The 24081-nt window shown below is 44.5% G+C and overlaps 1 pseudogene; it reads left to right on the forward strand.

The window, feature by feature from the left end:
- Nucleotides 1–24081, forward strand: part of LOC134320313 (dynein axonemal heavy chain 8-like) — a 57633-nt pseudogene that overhangs the window by 30597 nt on the left and 2955 nt on the right.

Genomic DNA, 24081 nt, shown 5'->3' on the forward strand with positions numbered 1-24081 from the left:
ACACACGCGAGACAGATTAAAAAAAATCTGTGTAAATGTTATAGAAAACAAGGATTTTTAAGTGAAATGTTACAATTAAAATGGTGAACACATTTTATGCTAAATGTACTTATGTTAAAAACTGCTGGGACAAGAGAAAACTGTAAGGGAGTTTTATTCACTCACATACTAGGCAGTAAATGTCAGATTGTAGGTTAGAATTTCTCCATCAGCAAACATTGTAGATCAGCGGTGCTTTAGGTGGGATAAGGCGTAGTTATTGTAACAGACTTGTCTGTGGTTGTATCGTGACGATGGTTTGATGGACGTTTCTACACGAAGTGAGTGTGTTTTGACCCTTTGGGGCTTCCATAGTTCATGAACTAACGTGCTCGACTCAGCTTTCCGGTATTCGGTACAGAAGAAGAAGTTAATTAAGTGTAATAAAGTGTTCTGCTCCCGACAACTTGTGAATATAGCGTGTATTTATTTCTTTATTATGCAAGTGCATCACTACCACGATCGGTTACATTATGTTAACAAACCGCAAATGAACAACGGTGGCAAGTCCGACATTAAAACGTTTGTTCTACCAGTCAAGTCTCAACATGAACTAGAATTTGCGTTAATGGCACTAATTTTTTTAATCGCGTTAAATTGAGGTCGCGTTAATGCGTTATTATCGCGTTAACTTCGACAGCCCTAATATATATATATATATATATATACTGTACATACACACATACACACACACATACATACACACATACATCCTCACATACATATACACACACACACATATACAGTATATATATATATATATATATATATATATATATATATATATATATATACTGTACATACACACATACACACACACATACATACACACATACATCCTCACACACATATACACACACACACATACACACATACATCCTCACATACATCCTCACACACATATACACACACACACATATACAGTATATATATATATATATTAGGGCTGTCGAAGTTAACGCGATAATAACGCATTAACGCGACCTCAAGTTAACGCGATTAAAAAAATTAGTGCCATTAACGCAAATTCTAGTTCATGTTGAGACTTGACTGGTAGAACAAACGTTTTAATGTCGGACTTGCCACCGTTGTTCATTTGCGGTTTGTTAACATAATGTAACCGATCGTGGTAGTGATGCACTTGCATAATAAAGAAATAAATACACGCTATATTCACAAGTTGTCGGGAGCAGAACACTTTATTACACTTAATTAACTTCTTCTTCTGTACCGAATACCGGAAAGCTGAGTCGAGCACGTTAGTTCATGAACTATGGAAGCCCCAAAGGGTCAAAACACACTCACTTCGTGTAGAAACGTCCATCAAACCATCGTCACGATACAACCACAGACAAGTCTGATACAATAACTACGCCTTATCCCACCTAAAGCACCGCTGATCTACAATGTTTGCTGATGGAGAAATTCTAACCTACAATCTGACATTTACTGCCTAGTATGTGAGTGAATAAAACTCCCTTACAGTTTTCTCTTGTCCCAGCAGTTTTTAACATCAGTACATTTAGCATAAAATGTGTTCACCATTTTAATTGTAACATTTCACTTAAAAATCCTTGTTTTCTATAACATTTACACAGATTTTTTTTAATGCGATTAATCGCGATTAACTATATGAAATTCTGAGATTAATCGCGATTAAAAATTTTAATCGTTTGACAGCCCTAATATATATATATATACTGTATATGTGTGTGTGTGTATATGTGTGTGTGTATGTATGTGTGTATGTATGTGTGTGTGTATGTGTGTATGTACAGTATATATATATATATATATACTGTATATGTGTGTGTGTGTGTATATGTGTGTGAGGATGTATGTGTGTATGTACAGTATATATATATATATATATATACTGTATATGTGTGTGTGTGTATATGTGTGTGAGGATGCCAGGGCCTTGTTTACCCCCAGACATTGCCAGTAAAGTCTGTGTGCACCACTAGGGATTTGAACCCTGGATCCTGGCATAGTGGCCACCCAAGCGCCCATAAATAAATATACCGCCTCTATATGCATTAACTACTAATAACAAGCATCTAACTCACCCCACAGTCAGTTCCATTACATCAGTGAAACCAGAACCGATGATCATGACTACACTATAATCACCTGTTTACGTTTTGTAAATGTTTCCGGCAGTTATACGAGGCGTCGCGGGTGCGTCACGGCCTGATGACCCTCGGCCCGAGCGGAGCCGGAAAGACGACCGCCATTAACATCCTCATGCGCGCCATGACAGAGTGCGGCGCTGCTCACAGAGAGATGAGGATGAACCCCAAAGCCATCACCGCGCCCCAGATGTTCGGCCGTCTGGACGCCGCTACCAACGACTGGACCGACGGGATCTTCTCCACCCTGTGGAGGAAAACTCTCAGAACTAAAAAGGGTGAGCATGAGCTGGGTTTTAAAAACTCTTCCAAAGTTATCAGCCATTTGAAGGGCAGAGTGAACCATTGTTCTGGTCTGAAGTGAGAAAAATTAACAACTTCAGGCTTTAAAACCCCCAGGATTCTTTGCTGTATTTGAAGTAGCAGCATAAACCAGTACAAACACATAACTGCAGCTCATGTATTAAACATGACATTAATATTATTCAATTATTATCTTTAGGCTTTGTAAATGTTTTCACTCCCTCAGAATGAGCACTGCACACTGCACATCATGTATTTATTCTTTATTCAGGAGAAAACATCTGGATTGTGCTGGATGGGCCAGTAGACGCCATCTGGATCGAGAACCTGAACTCGGTGCTGGACGACAACAAAACTCTGACCCTGGCGAACGGTGACCGGATCCCTATGTCCCCGAGCTGTAAGCTGGTGTTTGAGGTGCACAACATGGACAATGCTTCTCCCGCTACCGTCTCCAGAGTGGGCATGGTGTTCATGAGCTCCTCCGCTCTCAGCTGGAGACCCATTCTGCAGGTTCTCATTTATAACTGCTAACTCTCACTTACTGCTTAGTCCTGATCAGGGTCAAGGGGGATTCAGATCCACCCAGGAAAAAAGCTAGATGCAAAGAAGAAATACCACATTGACAGACAGACTCAAACCTAGAGGGAATTTAGATCTGCTAATCCACCCACTGGCAAGTATTAAGAAGTAGGAAGAAAATAAGGATTCTGTGGGAAAGTGGATCTTATGATCTTAAGTTCTAATGGGCTGAAGGGATTCCTCATTACAGGCAGCTGTAGCCTAGCGTTTAGGTACTGGACCAGTAATCAGAAGGTTGCTGGTTCAAGCCCCACCACTGCCAGGTTGCCAGGGCCCTTAACCCTCATTTGCTTAGATTGTATACTGTCACAGTACTGTAAGTCGCTTTGGATAAAAGTGTCTGTGAAATACTGAAAATGTAAATGTACTGCTGCAATAGCGGCCTCTGCTGGCTGGTCGAGACACCGCATGACACAGATGGTGAATAGCGGAGAGCAGTGCGTGACTCTCAGTACGCCATACTGATCCCTGCCCACCTAATGCAGGTGAAAAGAAGTGGCTGCTACACATGTGTCGGAGGGGGCATGTGTTAGGTACTGTGCTCCTCAGTCAGGGTCGAGATTTACAGCAGTAGAGCAGATATTTATATGAGATATTTATACTACAGAGATACCATCAGCCAGAACCAAATTCCTTGTGTTTATCCGATAAATCTGATTCTGATTCTGAGATATAACTGGGGAATTGGATGTGATTAGATTTGGAGAAAAAGGGAAAGATGCAACCATGCTGCTGTAGAAATAAAGTCTCAAATAAAATAAAACATGATGTGTCGTTTTCCCTTGGTGGTTACAGTGCAGTCAAACTAAATAAAAATATAAATGTACAATATTTATTCTTCCGTAACAGGATTCCTTAACAGGTCTCACTCTCATCATCTGCTTAGTAAAATAAGGAATAATAATAATGAAGCTTTTTGTGACCAGTTATAAGTCTGGTTAATAACAATTCAAGCTGCAGTATATCAAAGTGTGTGTGTGTGTGTGTGTGTGTGTGTGTCAGGGCTGGACCAACAAGCGCAGTGCTCAGGAAGCTGACAGCCTGATGAGCCTGTATGATAAGATATTTGAAGATGCTTATATATTCATGAAACAAAACCTCAAGCCAAAAATGCAGCTCTTGGAGTGCAACTACGTTATGCAGGTAAACTACAGTCATGCAGTATGAAAGAGTGTGGTCAGTACTTCAGTACTTCATTATCAGCATCCAGATCAGTTTTAAATCTTTATTAATGATCATTACACTTGAATAATTACTCGGTTACTATTACGTTACTTTACTGCGCTGATACCCGTACTGGTGCTCACCACCTGACGTGTGTGTCCAGTCGGTAAACCTGCTGGAGGGTCTGATTCCTCCTAAAGATGCTGGAGGCACGTTGAGCAGCGAGCACCTGGAGCGCCTCTTCGTGTTCTGCATGATGTGGAGTCTGGGAGCTCTGCTGGAACTGGATGACCGGGACAAGATGGAGCTGTTCGTTCGCTCTCATGAAAGCAAGCTTGACCTGCCACCGACAGAGCCTGGCCAGACCATGTTCGAGTACATGGTCAATCAGAACGGCAAGTTTACCACATCGACTTAATAAAGCTGGAGGCAACAGGTATTCCTGGTGTTTTTGGGACTGTGGGGTATTTTGGTGATTGGAATCGTGTCTCTGCTTCCGGAAGCAGATCAGGGAACAAACGACTGCGTCCAGCCTAATAAAAAATGAGCCCTCACTATTAGGGATGTAACGATGCACCACCAGACAGTTAAAAATCCATTCACATGTGTAACGATTCAAATCGGTTTACATGTACAGTATAATGAATCGATATTGACTTTAAGCAGCAGAGGGCGCTGGTGCTATTCACCTCGCCTGGTTGAAGTCACTACAGGGTTGCCAGGTTCAGAATGTATTTATGTGAGGATACTTTCTTTATTTGTATCATTTATGTATTTATTTAATGTGGGGTTTGTTTTAAAATTTCATTTCAGCTTTTTTACACAAAAAGGGAAACGTGCAGCATTGTTTTGCATAGTTTGCACCTACCTCAGAAATAAAAGGACTTTCATTATTTAGATAAATAAAAGATAAGCACAAATGCAGTATTTTTTATTTTTTTTTAAAGAGAATAATAAAAGGAAAATTTGTCTTCAATTTAATTTTGTTTAAAACAATCTGGAAAAATTCGTATCGTGAATCGCATCGTGGGTAGTGTATCGTTACATCCCTACTCATTATTGCTGATTATTTGCAGCCTATAAAGTGGATTTTTTTTATTTCAGGTGACTGGGATCACTGGAGTAAATACGTCGTGCAGTACGTCTACCCCACAGACTCGGCACCAGACTACACGTCCATTCTCGTTCCCAACGTGGACAACACCAGAACGAGCTTCCTGATTGAGGCCATCGCAAAACAGCGCAAGGTCGTCACATATCTAACTGCTGGAACACACGTGGACTGTGTGTCTCTGACCCTTGATTAGAAATTTTGTGTGTGTGTGTGTTGTGCTTAGGCTGTTCTCCTCACCGGTGAACAGGGGACTGCCAAGACGGTCATGATTAAGGCCTACACGAAGAAATACAACCCTGAGATGGATCTGTTCAAATCCATGAACTTCTCCTCCGCCACGGAGCCGATCATGTTCCAGGTGAAGGAAAGGAAGGAGATGCAGTAAAACTCACCATTACCGATGACTGATTCTGATTAACGCCGTTCTGATTACAGCGGGCAGTAGAGAGTTACATAGAGAAGCGGCTGGGCAGCACATACGGACCCCCCGGCAGACGGAGACTGACCGTTTTTATTGATGACATCAACATGCCTGTCGTCAATGAATGGGGAGATCAGGTCGGAAAATTAAACATCGATACAAATATACACCGATCAGCCATAACATTAAAACCACCTCACTGTCCATTTTATCAGCTCCACTGACCACATAGAAGCACTTTGTTTTTAACCTGCTTTCACCCTGTTTTACAATGGTCAGGACCCCCACAGAGCAGCTATTATTTAGGTGGTGGATCATTCTCAGCACTGCAGTGACACTGACATGGTGGTGGTGTGTTAGTGTGTGTTGTGCTGGTATGAGTGGATCAGACACAGCAGCACTGCTGGAGTTTTTAAACACCGTGTCCACTCACTGTCCACTCTATCAGACACTCCTACCTAGTCGGTCCACCTTGTAGATGTAAAGTCAGAGACGATCGCTCATCTATTGCTGCTGTTTGAGTCGCTCATCTTCTAGACCTTCATCAGCGGTCACAGGACGCCGCCCACGGGGCGCTCTTGGCTGGATATTTTTGGTTGGTGGACGATTCTCAGTCCAGCAGTGACAGTGAGGTGTTTTAAAACTCCAGCAGCGCCGCTGTGTCTGATCCACTCATACCTGCACACCACCACCATGTCAGTGTCACCATGAGAATCATCCACCACCTAAATAATACCTGCTCTGTGGGGGTCCTGACAAAGCATGTAGACAAACAGATGGACTACAGTCAGTAATTGTAGAACTGCAAAGTGCTTCTATATGGTAAGTGGAGCTGATAAAATGGACAGAGTGTAGAAACAAGGAGGTGGTTGGAGTTAAAGTCCAGTTTAATTGTTGTTTGTCCAGTAATGGTGATAAGAAGTGGAGGCCACACAGTCTATAAATAATCTGTAATATTTCATGTTTTTTTTCTGTAGATCACAAATGAAATAGTGCGTCAGACGATGGAGATGTCGGGCATGTACAGTCTGGATAAACCCGGTGATTTCACCACCATAACAGACGTTCAGATGATGGCCGCCATGATCCATCCCGGCGGTGGCAGGAACGATATTCCTCAGAGACTGAAGAGACAGTTCACAGTGTTTAACTGCACGCTTCCGGCCAACTCCTCCATCGACATGATCTTCGGTAATAATCACGTCGGTACTGCGCTCGGTCAGGAGTGAAATATGATGGGGTAACTGGATACGACTAGATTGGGAGGAACACTGGGGCAAAATGTGGGGATGTTTTGGTGTTTTTAGCTGCTTTACACTGATTGCTGATGTAACCGAGCGTCTTTAATGTTTACTGAGTCTATAAAGAAAGAAATCAACTGAACACAGACAAACTATTTAGAGCAGAAAACTTTACTGGTTTGTTCTTTTTGAGGTGCAGCACAGAGACGATCACGTGTGTAGAGAAACACACTTTTACATTCATTATGGATCCACAAAGGGACAAAATGCACTTAATACGTAAAACACACATCAAACACGGTCAGGTAGTGAAGTCTCGTAGGTTAATGTAATTACTGTAAGATTGCTAGGATGCCTTATACTGCACATTTCACGATCCGTGCTGTGATTTTCACGGTCTGAATTAGGCAGGACCTTAATTATTCATTATTAGTGGGTTCTGTCTTTCTTTTTCATGCCAAACCTTTGAAGCTGTTTCACAGAGAACTGACCAGTACTTTTCTATTAGGAATTATTGGCTGTGGATATTTCCATCAGTGTCGAGGATTTACACCAGAGATCTCTGACACTGTACAGCGTCTCGTACCCGCTTCCCGGATTCTCTGGCAATGGACCAAGGTAAAATGCATCGTTAGTAAAATGATCACTCCCTGTGAGGTGAAAGAGTCCAAACCTCTCCTGCACTGTGTTACAGGGGAAGATGTTGCCCACTCCATCAAAGTTTCACTACTTCTTCAACCTAAGAGATCTGTCCAGGATTTGGCAGGGCATGCTGAAGATCAGAGCAGAAGAGTGTGAGACAGTCGCCACCCTCCTGTCCTTGTTCAAGTGTGAATGCACTCGAGTCATCGCAGACCGGTAAGGTGTCTGTCTGGCTGTCTGTCTTTCTGTCTGTCTATCTATCTCTCTCTATCTATCTATCTATCTATTTGTCTATCTGTCCGTCCGTCTATCTATCTCTCTCTGTCTGTCTGTCTACCTGTCTGTCTATCTATCTGTCCGTCCGTCCGTCTATCTATCTCTCTCTGTCTGTCTATCTCTCTGTCTATCTATCTATCTATTTGTCTATCTGTCCGTCCGTCTATCTATCTCTCTCTGTCTGTCTATCTATCTATCTATCTATCTATCTAGGGTCTATCTATCTGTCTATCTATCTGTCTGTCTGTCTGTCTATCTATCTCTGTCTGTCTGTCTATCTATCTCTCTGTCTATCTATCTATCTATCTATCTATCTATTTGTCTATCTGTCCGTCCGTCTATCTATCTCTCTCTGTCTGTCTGTCTATCTATCTATCTATCTATCTATCTATCTATCTATCTATCTATCTATCCGTCCGTCTATCTATCTCTCTCTGTCTGTCTGTCTATCTCTCTGTCTATCTATCTATCTATTTGTCTATCTGTCCGTCCGTCTATCTATCTCTCTCTGTCTGTCTGTCTATCTATCTATCTATCTATCTATCTATCTATCTATCTATCTATCTATCTATCTATCTATCTATCTATCTATCTATCTATTTGTCTATCTGTCCGTCCGTCTATCTATCTCTCTCTGTCTGTCTGTCTATCTATCTATTTATCTATCTATCTATCTATCTATCTATCTATCTATCTATCTATCTATCTATCTATCTATCTATCTATCTATCTATCTATCTTTCTATTTGTCTGTCTATCTATCTCTCTGTCTGTCTGTCTATCTCTCTGTCTATCTATCTGTCTGTCTGTCTGTCTATCTATCTATCTATCTATCTATCTATCTATCTATCTATCTATCTATCTATCTATCTATCTATCTCTATTTGTCTGTCTATCTATCTCTCTGTCTGTCTGTCTATCTGTCTATCTATCTAGGGTCAATCTGTCTATCTATCTGTCTGTCTGTCTGTCTGTCTGTCTGTCTATCTATCTAATGACTAGCTGTGTGTATTCCAGGTTTGTGTGTGAGGAGGATAAGCACTGGTTCGAGAAGTCTATAGCCCAGGTCATTCAGGAACACGTGGATCCTGCTTTGGTGCCACACCTCCACCCCGACCCTTACTTTGTGGACTTCCTGAGAGAGGCTCCAGAGCCTACAGGAGAGGAGGCTGATGACGCCTGTCTCGACGCTCCCAAAATCTATGAACTGGTACGTTTATTTTAAAACATGGTCCTGACCTGGTCTCAGCTGGGCTGTAATGAGAGCTGATTAAATACACCAGCAGCTCCTGCTGTCTGCTCGAGGTTCCTCCAGGACATTGCATGATGCTCCATACACAGTAAAGCACCTGGCCGGTGTCACAGATCAGCCAGGCACATGTGGGAAGGGACGAGGGCTAGTATAAATCTTACACACATCACACTTCTGCTATATTTCCCAGGTGCCGGACTTCCAGTTCCTGTCGGAGAGACTGCGGTTCTATCAGAGCCAGTATAACGAGGCTGTTCGGGGCTCACATCTGGACCTGGTCTTCTTTACTGATGCCATGACCCACCTCATCAAGGTCAGTGTAAAGTTCTGACCACAGCTCAGCCTTTAAACCCAGAGTTTATAAAAACTGCTAGTTTCTCTCGGCCGCAGATCTCCCGCATCATCAGGACCGATGGAGGAAGCGCTCTGCTGGTGGGAGTGGGAGGGTCGGGCAAGCAAAGCCTTTCACGGCTCGCGTCGTACATCGCCGGTTACAGGATATTCCAGATTACACTCACTAGGTGAGACGGCGTAGTTCCCTGGGTTGAGTGATTTGCAGAATATCAGTGATTCTGCACTTTTTACATCTTTATCCTGTATCACTCAGAACCTATAACATCAGCAACCTGATGGATGACCTGAAAGTGCTGTTCAGAACGGCCGGCGCTGAAGGAAAAGGCGTCACGTTCATCTTCACGGACAACGAGATAAAAGACGAGGCCTTCCTAGAGTACCTTAACAATGTTTTGTCATCTGGAGAGGTGAAGCAGCTTCACTAATCACTAATAACTAAGTCCCTACCGATTCACGGACGTGAGAATGGCGCCATGGACCGTGAAATGAGCCGTTCCCCGTGTAATATGTAATTTGCTGTGAAATTTAAAATGTACGGTTTAGCGATTTACCATTTTTTATTCACGTGCAGTACAAATGCATCAAGATTACTGGTTAATCCGCACTGTGAGGCGCCCTAGTGTAACCGAGCGTCTTTAGAGTTTGATGATCACGTGTGTAGAGAAACACACTTTCGATTATGGAATCCACAAAGGGACAAAATGCGCTCATTATCAGCAAACAACATCACAGAAAAGTCTCTTACACTAGCAGTCCTACGGCAATTCAGTTTGCAATGAGTTAGTCAAAATGACCAAGATGTGGAACACGGACAAGAGCTTTAATATTTAAATTAATGACATTTTTAATTAATGACATAAATTAATGAAAGACTGTAAAGACGTCCGTAAAATGAAGCACATTTCCCAGTGAATTTAGTCGAGCCCTAGTAATACGGATCATTTCTGCGGAAGTAAAAACACACTGCACTTGATATTCACTTTCTCATGTTTCTCCTCTAGGTCTCGAACCTTTTTGCTCGTGATGAACTGGACGAGATAACACAGAATCTCATCCCCGTAATGAAAAAGGAGACGCCCCGAGTGCCGCCCACCTTTGATAATCTGTATGAATACTTCATCTCCCGGGCCAAAAAGAACCTCCATGTGGTGCTGTGTTTTTCCCCGGTGAGTCTCACCCCTCTGTTTGATGCTCTTCATTTTATTCTCTCAGAATGTGAGTCAGATTCACTCACAGTAAAAGAGCAGTTACAGAAATCGTTGTAATTTTAAGACTGAAGTGAATTAACACGCTTCATAATGTGGAATATTTTGATCAGGTGGGGGAGAAGTTCCGCTCCCGCTCTCTGAAGTTCCCCGGACTGATATCCGGATGCACCATGGACTGGTTCACCCCGTGGCCGAGTGAAGCCCTGATGGCCGTGTCCCAGTATTTCCTCTCGGACTTCCACATGGTCTGTTCGCCTGAGGTGAAGACTGCGGTGGTCCAGACTATGGCCGTCTATCACGACAGAGTCTCCTCCACCTGCGAGAGCTACTTTGAGAGGTACCGTACTGTACTTAGAGATACAGCCATGTTAGAGAACCTCAGTTTTATAGACACTAAGTCACCCAAACTAGTAAAGAGGGTCAAGACGAGGATCAAACCCAGGTCCTCGGGGCATATTTTGCTGCCTCATCAATCGAATCTCACAGTGATGACGTCTAACATTCATTTAAAGGGAATTTATTTAATGGGTTAAGGGCCTTGTTCAAGGGCCCAACAGTGGCTGCACGACAGAGCCTGGATTTGCATTGACAGTCATTGACTGGTAGCCCAAAGCTCTATCCACTAGGCTCCCACTGTCCCTTGTACCTTATATCAAGGGTTTAACCTATGCTGTTATCTTTTAACTTAACGGGCACAAATTCCCACAGGCATACTGTAATATCAGAGTCATTTGAAGCGCTTTATTAGAGAATCGGCTATTGTTCTAGCTAAACAGCTCATTGTCAGGTGTCCAGATACCTTTGGTCATACCAATTCCACTTATACCAAAAGGTATTCATGTATAATCGAGCTGAATTCATGAAATCTGTCCCTTTCTTTTGCTACAGATCAGGTTTTGTGGTCCAAAGTCTGGAATCAACCTTTCTGTTCCTCTTTCTTTTTATTCAGATTCAGACGAAGGGCCCACGTCACCCCGAAATCCTACCTGTCCTTCATCAATGGATACAAAACCCTCTATACAGAGAAGCACACCCACATCAACACTCTTGTTGAGCGCATGAATGTCGGTAGGGACAAGGCCAGTACATTTGTAATGTGTTTTGTGTGTGTACGAGTGTGTTTGAGTGATCAAGCCCTGCTCGTTTCCCAGGTCTAGCCAAGCTAATGGAAGCCAGCGAATCCGTCGCGCAGCTGTCCAGAGACCTGGTGGTGAAGGAGCAGGAGCTGGCGTTGGCCTCGGCCCGAGCCGACAAGGTACATCATTCGATCAGAACTGAGCAGAGCGTTTTCACTTTGCTAGATCGATCGTGAGCTCATGGACTTGGTCGTGCAGGTCCTCAAGGAGGTGACTGTGAGCGCCGAGGCCGCCTCTGTGGTCAAAAACGAGGTGCAGGTGGTGAAGGATAAAGCGCTGAAGATCGTGGAGGAAATCGAGAAGGAAAAAGGTGTGGCAGAGCTGAAGCTGCAGGCGGCTGAACCTGCACTCATGAAAGCTGAGGCGGCTTTAAACGTGAGTTCCAAAAACTGATGTAGCAGCTCAAAAGTATTTGGACACCTGACCATGGGCTTGTCAGACCTCCCATTTTAAAAACACACAGTGGCGTCTGATCTATTCAGCTAGAACGACAGCGGCTTTTCTAATAAAGCCTCTTTAAATGACTTTGAAATACAGAATGCCTGTGGGAATTTGTGCCCGTTCAGTCGAAAGATGACAGCGTTTGTATGGCTCGGCACATGAATTCGATAATTAAAAGAAGTGTCCAAATACTTTTGTACTATATATACAAACCTGAAGAAGTGAGATCCAAGAGTTACCTCTCTTTAAATTTTAATGACAGAAGAAACCTAAAATAGAAATAAGCAGGAAACGCTTATAGGTGCTTATAAAACGATTTCTGAAGCACAATGCTAAGTGAGACCCAACCTGCCACGCCCACACAGGCCGACAGAAAGCGTAGTTCTCTCTGAACTAAACTTCAAAGCATTTTCTGCGCCTCATTAAAGGTTCCTCACTACCTGAGAAGCACCGTCTAACAGCGTACCTCTGACTGACTGGCTTTGCCCTCTGAATTATTTGCTAGATCTCCTGCTAGCGCTCTCTAACTTTTGTCATTAACTCAGTTGATACAGGGTAGAGTCGTTCTGGGTCTTTGATTCTGTTTTATGAGTTGACTTGTTCGGTTCCCTGCCGAGTGTGTGTGGTTCTGTTTGTGTGGCCTGTCCTTTCTACCCTTGTCCTGTCCTGTTCACTGGAACGACTGTAGGATCTGAAACCACTATATCCTAGATTTGTAAATCGTTTTTGACCTCGTGTCTTTAACAGACCATCAAACCGGCCGATATCGCAACAGTGAGGAAACTGTCCAAGCCACCACATTTAATCATGAGAATTATGGACTGCTGTCTGCTTCTCTTCCGCAAGAAGCTGGACCCCGTCGTCATGGATCCAGAGAGGCACTGCCTTAAGCCCTCCTGGAGCGAAGCCATGAAGGTAAAATCCCTGAAACACCGTGCAGGACCTCACGAGATCTGATGGTTCTAATGAGACTAATGATACGAGTCTCCTCTCTTCACCCCTAAGCTGATGAGCGGCGGCGGCTTCCTGACGTCACTGCAGCAGTTTCCTAAGGACACGATAACCGAAGAGACGATGGAGCTGCTGGAGCCGTACTTCCAGATGGAGGATTACACGCTGGAGAACGCCAGTAAAGTGTGCGGAAACGTGGCGGGTCTGCTGTCCTGGACACAGGCTATGGCCACCTTCTTCAGCATCAACAAGGAGGTGCTGCCACTGAAGGTAAAACACGAGAGCCGGACCCACAGAAATCACTTCAAAATACATACGGTGGTTTATTAATCATGGATATATACAATCTATACGATTAAAAACTCAAAGATTAAAGGCTTTTCTTACAGGTCTCACTTTTGTGTGTTGTGTGATTATAAATATGGACATGCTGAGGCAGCAAGACTAAAATCACTGCCAGTCATTAGACTCCTAAATTGTGAGCTGGAGTGGTGCAGGGGGTTTGATTTTGGGCTACGATCGCAAATTTAATTTTCATTAACCTCGAGACAGGAATACCCTGAACTCGGTGCCAGTCCATTGCAGAGCAGGGTGCCAGTCCCAGATCTCAGCTGTGATGGGCGAGCGTAATATACGATACCCCTGCACCTAAATGTAACGTGTGATGTTCACTTCTGGTTCATCAGCGGCAAAAGCACATTCGTTACCAGCATCCCAACACACACACACACACACAAGACTCTTCTCTAACTTTATTAGTAACACTGGCATATCCTGCCTTCTTCCTACCCAGGCTAATCTCAGCGTTCAGGAGAACAGGCTAACGGCAGCTAATAAGGAACTGGCTAACGCTCAGGCCCAGCTGGATGAAAAGCAGGCAGAGCTGGACATGGTGCTGGCCAAATTCGAAGCAGCCATGAAGGAGAAGCAGGTACGTCCTCTTCTACTGGTGACTGGTGCATCATACATCAGTTTTAACTGTAGATACTGGGATTTTCATCTCAACAGATCAAGCACTCAGTGTGTGTATGTGTGTGTGTGTGTGTGTGTGTGTGTGTGAGCGCTTCCTACCTAATCAGTCCATCTACCTGCACTAAAATTCACTGTAGCCAATCAGACTGCAGTTACCACCTTAAATTTCCAGTCACCAGTCAGACTCCACTTCAGACACTCAACGTCAGTCGGTTCTGGGCGTGGCGTTGAGTTTTAAAGACGTTGAGTTTCGAGGTATTTTCCCCCATAAGGATGTTTGGGGAACCTGTTAATGCGTCCATGGTCCCGGTGAGCTGCAGATATTTTAGTCTCATGTAAAATAATGAGGTTGTTTTTGACTCTTAAACACTGAAAATAACACAAATATAATATAAACACACTGAAATACAATTACTAACTGTTAAAAATGCAATAAAAGCTGCACTTTAGCTTTACTTTATTGTTTTGTTATGCTTTTTAATGAGTGGAGAGAACTTATGAGCAGTAATAATGAAGAGAGGTTTAGTGTTTTTATGTTGTTCTTTTAATACATTAAGTTAAGAGTTTTAGACTCTGGGAGAAGCTGATTCTGATTCTCACCATTTCTCAGAAGCTGGAGCTGTAACACAAAGTGAAACAGGAAGGAGAATCATGTGGAGCTGTAACCCTGGATCTGACGCTTATTCCACACTAATGCAGATTCAGCTCATGTTCACATGACATCTTACCACACCGCTCAAGCCAAGCGCTGATCAAAGCACACGTTGAGTTTGAGGGAAACGTTGAGTTTAAGGGTACAAATTTCTCAAAGAAGGCCGTCGAGTTTCAGATTTTGAGTTTAGGGGACGTACAGTTACAAGGTACCACAGTACTAACATTAGCTGTTGATCCAAGTCCACATTCCCTAATACCCGGGGCCCAATCAGAGCATTTCGTGGCCTTTTTATTTCACAAATCACTGTGTGTGTAAACGTGCATCTAATGCTTACGAGACACTGGAATAACGTTAACTGTTTTCAGGATCTGCTGAACGACGCCGAATCGTGCAGAAATAAAATGCAGACGGCCTCCGCTCTGATCGACGGGCTGAGCGGGGAGAAAGTGCGCTGGACCGAGCAGAGCAGAGAGTTCACCTCACAGATCAGCAGGCAGGTTTCTCTCAGTCTCTCCACGGCTCCTGGGGTCGAACCGAGGTTCACGTGTCTGTCTCTGCTCTGCTCTCAGGCTGGTTGGAGACGTCCTGCAGCTGACCGGCTTCCTGTCCTACTGTGGTCCGTTCAACCAACAGTTCCGTAACATGCTGCTGAAGGAGATCTGGGAGGACGAGCTCACGAAGAAGAACATTCCCTTCACTGAAAACCTGAACCTGATCTCCATGCTGGTGGACCAGCCCACAGTAGGATTTTATTTAACATCCTGGTCTTAATACCACCTACATGATGTGGGATTTAGTCCTAGATACTCAGTTCTGGTTACAGTGCTGGTACTGGTGCTTTATCTAAAGCGACTTAGAGTAGAGTGACAGTACAGTCTCAGCAATTAAGGGTTAAGGGCCTTGCTAAAGGGCCCAACAGCAGCAATCTGGCAAAGGTGGGGCTTGAACCAGCAAGCTTATGATTGGATGAATCCAAAACAAAACAGTAAATGTTCTGAGTGTAAAGAGAAGCCCTGATTAATCAGTAGTCAGTACTGATGCCTGATGAGAGTGGGATCAGTGAAGGCTGTTGATGGAATGTTGATGGAAGACCCTCACAGGTGGTATCTTCTCCCCCCTCGTTCAGATCAGCGAGTGGAATCTGCAGGGCCTTCCGGGTGATGACCTGTCGGTGCAGAACGGCATCATTGTCACCAAAGCTACCCGCTTCCCCCTCCTCATCGACCCCCAGACTCAGGGCAAGGCTTGGATCAAGAAGAAGGAGAAAGCCAACGAGCTCCAGGTCAGATCCGTGGCTCAGGCTAGCTAACGTCAGCACTAGGTACACGACATGATGCTAACGAACGCTCCGTATCGTTCCAAGGTCACGTCTCTGAATCACAAGTACTTCCGCACCCATCTGGAGGACAGCCTGTCCCTGGGTCGCCCTCTGCTCATCGAGGATGTACCCGAGGAGCTGGACCCAGCGCTGGATAACGTGCTGGAGAAGAACTTCATCAAGTCTGGATCCTCCTACAAGGTGAGCGTTACATTTACATTTCCGGAATTTAGCAAAAGCGACTTACAGTCTGAGCAATTGAGGGTTTAGGGCCTTGCTTAAGGGCCAAACAGTGGCAGTGGTAGGGTTTGAACCAGCGACCTTCTGCTTACTAGTCCAGTACCTTAACCACTTGGCTACAACCGCCCTACATGTCAATCATTTCTATCACATTTCATCCAAAGGCCCTTACAATTATGACTGAATACAGTTTGAGCATTTAAGGATTAAGGGCCTTGCTTAGGGGCCCAACAGTGGCAGCCTGGTGATGATGGGGCTTAAACAGACAACCGTATGATTACTAGTCCAGTACCTTAATCACTGAACTACCACTGCCCATGCATGTAAATAAATAAACAATGAATGGATTAATCACAGGGCAGATGTAGGTGGGTACCAGAGCTTTTACATCAGGACGTGCCTGCATATCCTGTTCAGTGTTAACCGAAACACTGCGTACGACAGGTTAAAGTCGGAGACAAAGAGATCGACGTGATGGACGGCTTCCAACTCTACATCGCCACCAAGCTGCCCAACCCGTCCTACACGCCCGAGGTCTGTGCCAAAACCTCCATCATCGACTTCACCGTGACCATGAAGGGCCTGGAGAACCAGCTGCTGGGCAGAGTCATCCTGACCGAGAAATACGTACGTCTGCACACGTTTCACGTCATCCCTTACATTCCTTTCAGTGATAAATAATGAGCCGGTCCATCACTGACTGATGTTACACAGGAACTGGAGGCTGAGAGGCTGAATCTGATGCAGGACGTCACGGCCAACAAGAGGAAGATGAAAGAGCTGGAGGATAATTTGCTTTACAAGCTCAGCACCACAAAAGGTGCGTATATAAGACCATACCAAAATAATAATTTAGTATTTAGTCATGAAGTCATGAGTATATTCATGTATTCATCTGTAACAGATCAGGTCTAACAACCGCTACTGTAACGTGGCGGAATGAATTTACCATGTCGGGCTTAGTGGGTAGCACTGTCGCCTCACAGCAAGAAGGTCCTGGGTTTGATCCCCAGGTAGAGCGGTCTGGGTCCTTTCTGTGTGGAGTTTGCATGTTCTCCCCATGCCTGCGTAGGTTTCCACCGGGAGCTCCGGTTTCCTCCCACAGTACAAAGACGTGCAAGTGAGGTGAACTGGAGATACAAAATTGTTCATGACTGTGTTTGATATTAAACCTGTGAACTGATGAATGAAGTGCGTCAAACATGATGTTAAAATCCTCATAAATAAATAAAGAGTCATGTCCTTCTGTGTTGCTATGCTGGCTGACAGAGGGGGCACGGAGGCGCAGATGATTGATGTGTCCAGCTCTCTGCTGGCATGGGAAACCAGCATGGTCTCAGCAATGAAAAGTTAAAAAGTTATTTATTTAATTTACTTTCTTTTCTTAGTTTTTTGGGAGTAAACTAACACGTCAACCAAGGAGTAGATCTGGCCCAAACAAGAAATACAGCTTATTTTTACCCAAGTATTTAGACTCAAAGTAAACTCAGACAAATGGTTGAGCAGACCATTAAAGGGTTAATAATGTGCTGACTGGACACAACTGTGATTCTTACAAATATCACAATTACCGGTTGAACTTGAGTAAACTTACTGGTCCATGTAGCACAAGGTCACCGTAAGTTATTTGAGTAAGTAATAAAGAAACTTTTAGAGGTCTTGTAAATGAAAATAGACTTGTTGTTTAGTCCACCCCCGTCTCTGTCTGTTCAGGCTCTCTGGTCGACGACGAGTCCATGATCGGGATCTTGAGAGTCACTAAGGAAACAGCAGCGGAGGTGAGCGAGAAGCTCAACGTGGCCACCGAGACGGAGACGAAGATCCTCGCCGCTCAGGAGGAGTACCGTCCCGCGGCGTCCCGCGGCAGCATCCTCTACTTCCTCATCACAGAGATGAGCATGGTCAACGTCATGTACCAGACCTCGCTCGCCCAGTTCCTCAGGATCTTCGACCTCTCCATGTCGAGGTGCCGTTAACCCCGCACCTCCATCTGTAACCACTTTATTATGAGTGCGTATTTTAATTATGAGTGAATCTTTTCCAGGTCAGAAAAAACCCCCCTGACCCAGAAGCGCATCGCTAACATCATCGACTGTCTGACGTACGAGGTGTTCAGATACACGGTCCGAGGCCTGTACGAGAATCACAAGTTCATCTTCACTCTGCTGCTGGCTCTCAAGATCGATCTGCAGAAGGGCAACATCAAGCACAGCGAGTTCCAGATTCTTATTAAAGGTGCCACCTGAGACAGAAAGCTACAGCACACGAGGGAATATTTATCCCTCTGTCTCTTTAACTTTCTAATTTAATGCCCTAAACTCATTTTTAACTCGCACAGGGCAAATTAACACTGTAAACACGGTAAAAACAACACAAAGCAGGCGATGCTGTCCTGACAGGATATAAAAGGAGCATTGATGAGTTCTTATAGAAGATTGTATGCAGTAGTAGACCTAGAGCTGAACTCTTTTGGAAGTAACATGTTTTCATTGCTGTAATGTTTAAACCTGACGATACTGTGACGGTATTGTAGGACCATTCCGCCGAATCGGTGCCATTTCTGTCCCCAGGAATCTTTAAAATGCATTTATATATTTATTTATTTATATTTATATATATATATATATAATATATATACTGTATATGCATTGTCTCCCTTTTTCTCCCAACTTTAAGTGCGAGAACGAAGCCAACCCACGCCCCCTCCGACACGTGGGCAGCAGCCGTATGCATCTCATCACCTACACTTTGACGAGTGCAGTGCGGATCAGCACTGTGTACGGAGAGACACACCCTGATCAGCGCACTCTCTCCCAGTCTCTGTGCAGGTGCCATCAATCAGTCAGCAGAGGTCGTAGTTGCATCAGTTATGAGAGAGTCCCTATCCGGGTTAATATCCCACCCCTATATGAACAACAGGCCAATCGTTGTCCATGTGGCTGCTCAGCCCAGCCGGCAGGCAGAGCCGAGACTCGATACGATGTATGTGAGATCCCAGCTCTGGTGTCCTAGCGCGTGTTTTTACCGCTGCGCCACCTGAGCGGCCTTAAAATGCATTTTTAATTAAGCAAAATATCCTGCACATTGATTTAATAACGAGTTCGGGAGATATAATTTAAAACGTTCATTAAAACTCCCTACAACACTGAAAAAGTAGTATTTCTTCATGTCCCCACTTTGACACGACAGCTTACAGTGAAATATAAGGATTAATGGTTGTGGATCCCTCTGATGTTTGGAGCCAGGTTCAGTTTATCAGAGCAGAACTGAGAACATTTCACAGTGATTGTTTATCTGAATTTTGTTTCACTCTCTCTGTTTAAAGGTGGTGCCGCCCTGGATCTCAAAGCTTGTCCTCGTAAACCCTTCCGCTGGATTCTGGACATGACATGGCTGAACCTGGTTGAGCTGAGCAAACTGCCCCAGTTCACCAACATCATGAGCCAGGTCAGTAACATCCTGTAAAATGTGCTTTATAATATAATAACTTCTAATGGCAAATTCACCAAAAAATGTGCAGATAGAAAAATGATTTAAACAAATATGAACACTTGTTTGAAAGCTGTGGTCAGAGCTCAGGGTCAGTCATTGTACCAAGAGATTTAAGGGCCCTACTAAAGGGATTTAAACTCACAGCCTTCCAGTTGATACCCAAAGCTTGCTTTTTACTCTGACACACTGTAGCCTATGAATAATGATGATTACACATTTGTGTTGAGTTTTATTGGCATACAGTTAATAAATAGTATTATTATATTGATGTTTATGCACACGTTCCTGTTCATACACAAAGGTGTCCCGGAATGAAAAGGGCTGGAAGGCGTGGTTCGATATGGACGCACCAGAGGACGCAGTGATTCCCGATGGTTATAATGATTCACTGGAGATCTTCCACAAATTACTGCTTATCAGGTACAATATCAGTCGTCTAAGGGTACGATTCTTCTCCCTCTGGCTGCTGCAAATTAATTTGATGCCAAAAGTTTTACATCAAGAGTTACATCAACTCAAGACATCATCAAAAAGCATCATCAGCCGTGCAATCATTGTAAAATTTAGCAGAATGCACCTCATTTTACTTGGAAGATGGGTCTGGGTCTGGATCAGGTCTGATTCTGTGTTTTAAGTAAATGGGCTCATTCAGATACATGAGCTCTGATTTGCTCATGATGGTTAATGCCATTACTCCAAACCAGAGAAAAGTTCAGCTCTCCTTACTCCTGATATTAATAATGTATTTATTTTTATGACTTCAGATGGGGTGACCTTAAAGATGCTGTAGATCTTAAATCTAAATCTACTTTTTTTATTTTCTCCCATTTTTCTCCCGATTTAGCATAGCAAATTAGTCTTCCACCGCTGGGGATCCCGACTGCGTCCGAGGAGGGTATATTCGCCTGTCCCATGCCCCCTCTGACGCGTGCACAGTCCCTTAACCCCTTCTTATTTGCCCACGCCTCAGTGGATTGGCACATGAGGCCGGATATCACGCGCCTCGGGCTACTTATCAGGGTCCTTACACAGCATCGAAGACCTCGCCTACTTTTTAGTCCCGTCTTTTCCCACACAACAGACTTCGATTGCCAATTTTGTCTCACATTTGTGCCCGCTAGAGTCCCAGCACTGGTGTGCTAGCGGAATATATCGCTGTGCCACCCGGGTGCCCTAAATCTACTTTTGTGATAGTTTCAGTGTTTATTAACAGAACCATTCATTAAATTGCTTTCTCAGTTAAAAAGAGGATGAAAATTAATCACCGCTTGTGATTAACCATGTGTGGATCATTACAGTATCAGCAGACCAGGACTTTTAAAGCACCACCATTGTGAATGAAGTGAATTTAAACAAATGTCATGTGACAGATCCTGGAGTCCAGATCGCACGCTGTCTCAGGCCAGGAGCTACGTAGGGCACGCATTGGGCGCGAGGTTCGCCCAGTCTGTTATTCTCAATCTGGAGGCAACGTGGGGGGAGAGCGACCCTCGTACCCCTCTGATCTGCTTCCTCTCCATGGGCTCGGATCCAACCAACCAGATAGAAGCTCTCTCCAAGAAACTCAGACTCGGTAATAAAGCCGTAACTAATTACAGTGGAGCAAAAAGTGGAGGACTGTTTTTTACTGTATGTTGGGTTGCTTGTTTAGAATGCAGAGCTATATCTATGGGACAGGGACAGGAAGTGCATGCGAGGAGGCTGGTGCAGATGTCCATCGCACAGGTACCAACACTACCTACAGAGACGTTTATTATATTCAGAAATTAAATCCTGTGTAAATAAGATTTAATCACACTAAAGATAAGTCTGAGAACTGGTATAGGGTACTGGGGTTCCAGTCTCAGTGATGCTATAGGCTGACAGGGTGTCTGCACATACATGATTGGCTGTGTCTGAGGGAGGAGGGATAGAAGGAAGTCCTTGCACCCAGTATGCGGTCTGTGAAACCGGACCTGCCGTGACCCTGACCTGGCATAGCCATGACTAAAGCATTTCTGTATGGAGCAAACATCAAGTCTTATTTAGAAGACCTTACAAACCTTCTTGTCATACATTCAGTTTAAAGCTCATCACCAGTAATTGTGTGTCTGACCGTCTGTGGTCCACAGGGAGGCTGGGTCCTGCTGCAGAACTGCCACCTGGGTCTGGAGTTCATGGACGAGCTGCTGGACACCGTGAGCACAGTGGAGAACGTTCATGAGAGCTTCAGGGTGTGGATCACCACGGAGCCACACGACCGCTTCTCCATCACGCTGCTGCAGGTAATGTAACATCATCAACAGGGGGGAAACTTGGGGGAAACCAGGGGGTCGAGGTCTCCGATCATCATCATCAAAGAATCTTCTTGTCGTTTTAGTCCTCCATCAAGTTCTCCAACGATCCTCCTCAGGGAGTGAAAGCCGGACTGAAGCGAACGTTCGTCGGGATCTCTCAGACTCAGCTGGACGTCAGCAACCTGCCCATGTGGAAGCCGCTGCTGTACAGCGTCGCGTTCTTGCACACGGTGGTGCAGGTAGGAACGACCTGGCGCTTACAGGATACGTGGTTTCCCAGAATTACACAGTCTTCACCTTTTTTTTACGCAGGAACGTCGCAAGTTCGGACCCCTGGGCTGGAATATTCCGTACGAGTTCAACTCGGCAGACTTCAGCTCCAGTGTGCAGTTCATCCAGAACCATTTGGATGAGTGCAGTCCCAAAAAGGTTCGGAATAATGTCTTACTTTGATAAAAAGTCTTTGGGTCTGTGTGAAACCGAGCTCTCTCTGTACATAGACGCGTTTCCCATCATTCTACACTCCCGAGAAGAGGGCGTGTCTAAATTCTTAGCTCCCTTAAAATGCTCCTACTGAGGCGCCTTAATTCTGAGTGATGATCTGACTGAGCGTCTCCTTAGCGCTGAAGGCAATCCCAGCATTCAGTGCGGCACAACTTTGCTCACAAAAAACTACAAACGTGGCGGATGAATCAATCCAGAGCAACTAACGGAGTTCCTTTGACATGTAAATAAATTCACATTGATGTTTAATTTGTATAAAGGTGCAGGAGTGACGTTTATTTGTAAATTCAGGCGTAGAGCGTCTAAATAATCTGATTATGAGCTCCATGTCTGATTAGAATGCTCTGTACTGAGGGAGCTGATCAGGTTTACAGTGGGGAGCAGGGCGGGTCACTAGGTTCAGTGTGTGTCCTTTGCTCGTGCTGACCAGTTTGGCTTGTTTATCTGCAGGGCGTGTCGTGGGACACCGTGCGCTACATGCTGGGAGAGGTGCAGTACGGAGGCAGAGTGACGGACGACTACGACAAACGACTTCTGAACTGTTTTGCACGAGTAACACACGACCCCCCCAACCTAATAATAAATATAATAACGTTAGCGTATTATGTACGAGAGACGTTTTTAATCGTAACCGCCGCTCTGATTACCAGGTGTGGTTCGGCGACCGGCTGTTCGAGCCCTCGTTCTGCTTCTACACCGACTACAATGTTCCCGTGTGTAAGACGGTGGAGGAATACCTGGAGTATATTCACACTCTGCCCTACGTCGACACCCCTCAAGTGTTCGGTCTGCATCCCAACGCTGATATCACGTAAGAGTCCATCAGAGCTGCTCACACACACTCACACTCTCACCTGAACACAACACCTCACTCTCCACCCAGAAACCCCAAGAAAACTTTAAGGAATTATGTGCTTCATCTTTGCAGCAACAGTTTAGGGAAGGCCCTTTTTTGTTCCAGCATAACCCTACTAAACTTAATAACCTCACAATGAAGTTAAATGTCTTAATAATAAAATAACGACGTGGGTTTTACTCTCACATTTACACCGATCAGGCATAACATTAAAACCACCTCCTTGTTTCTACACTCACTGTCCATGTTATCAGCTCCACTTACCATATAGTAGTCCATCTGTTTCTCTGCATGCTTTGTTAACCCCTTTCACCCTGTTCTTCAATGGTCAGGACCCCCACAGGACCACCACAGCGCAGGTATTATTTAGGTGGTGGATCATTCTCAGGACTGTGTTTGTTGTGCTGGTATGAGTGGATCAGACACAGCAGCGCTGCTGGAGTTTTTAAACACCTCACTGTCACTGCTGGACTAAGAATAGTCCACCAACCAAAAATATTCAGCCAAGAGCG

Source organism: Trichomycterus rosablanca, chromosome 9 (assembly GCF_030014385.1).
Source record: "Trichomycterus rosablanca isolate fTriRos1 chromosome 9, fTriRos1.hap1, whole genome shotgun sequence".
NCBI classification, from domain to species: domain Eukaryota; kingdom Metazoa; phylum Chordata; class Actinopteri; order Siluriformes; family Trichomycteridae; genus Trichomycterus; species Trichomycterus rosablanca.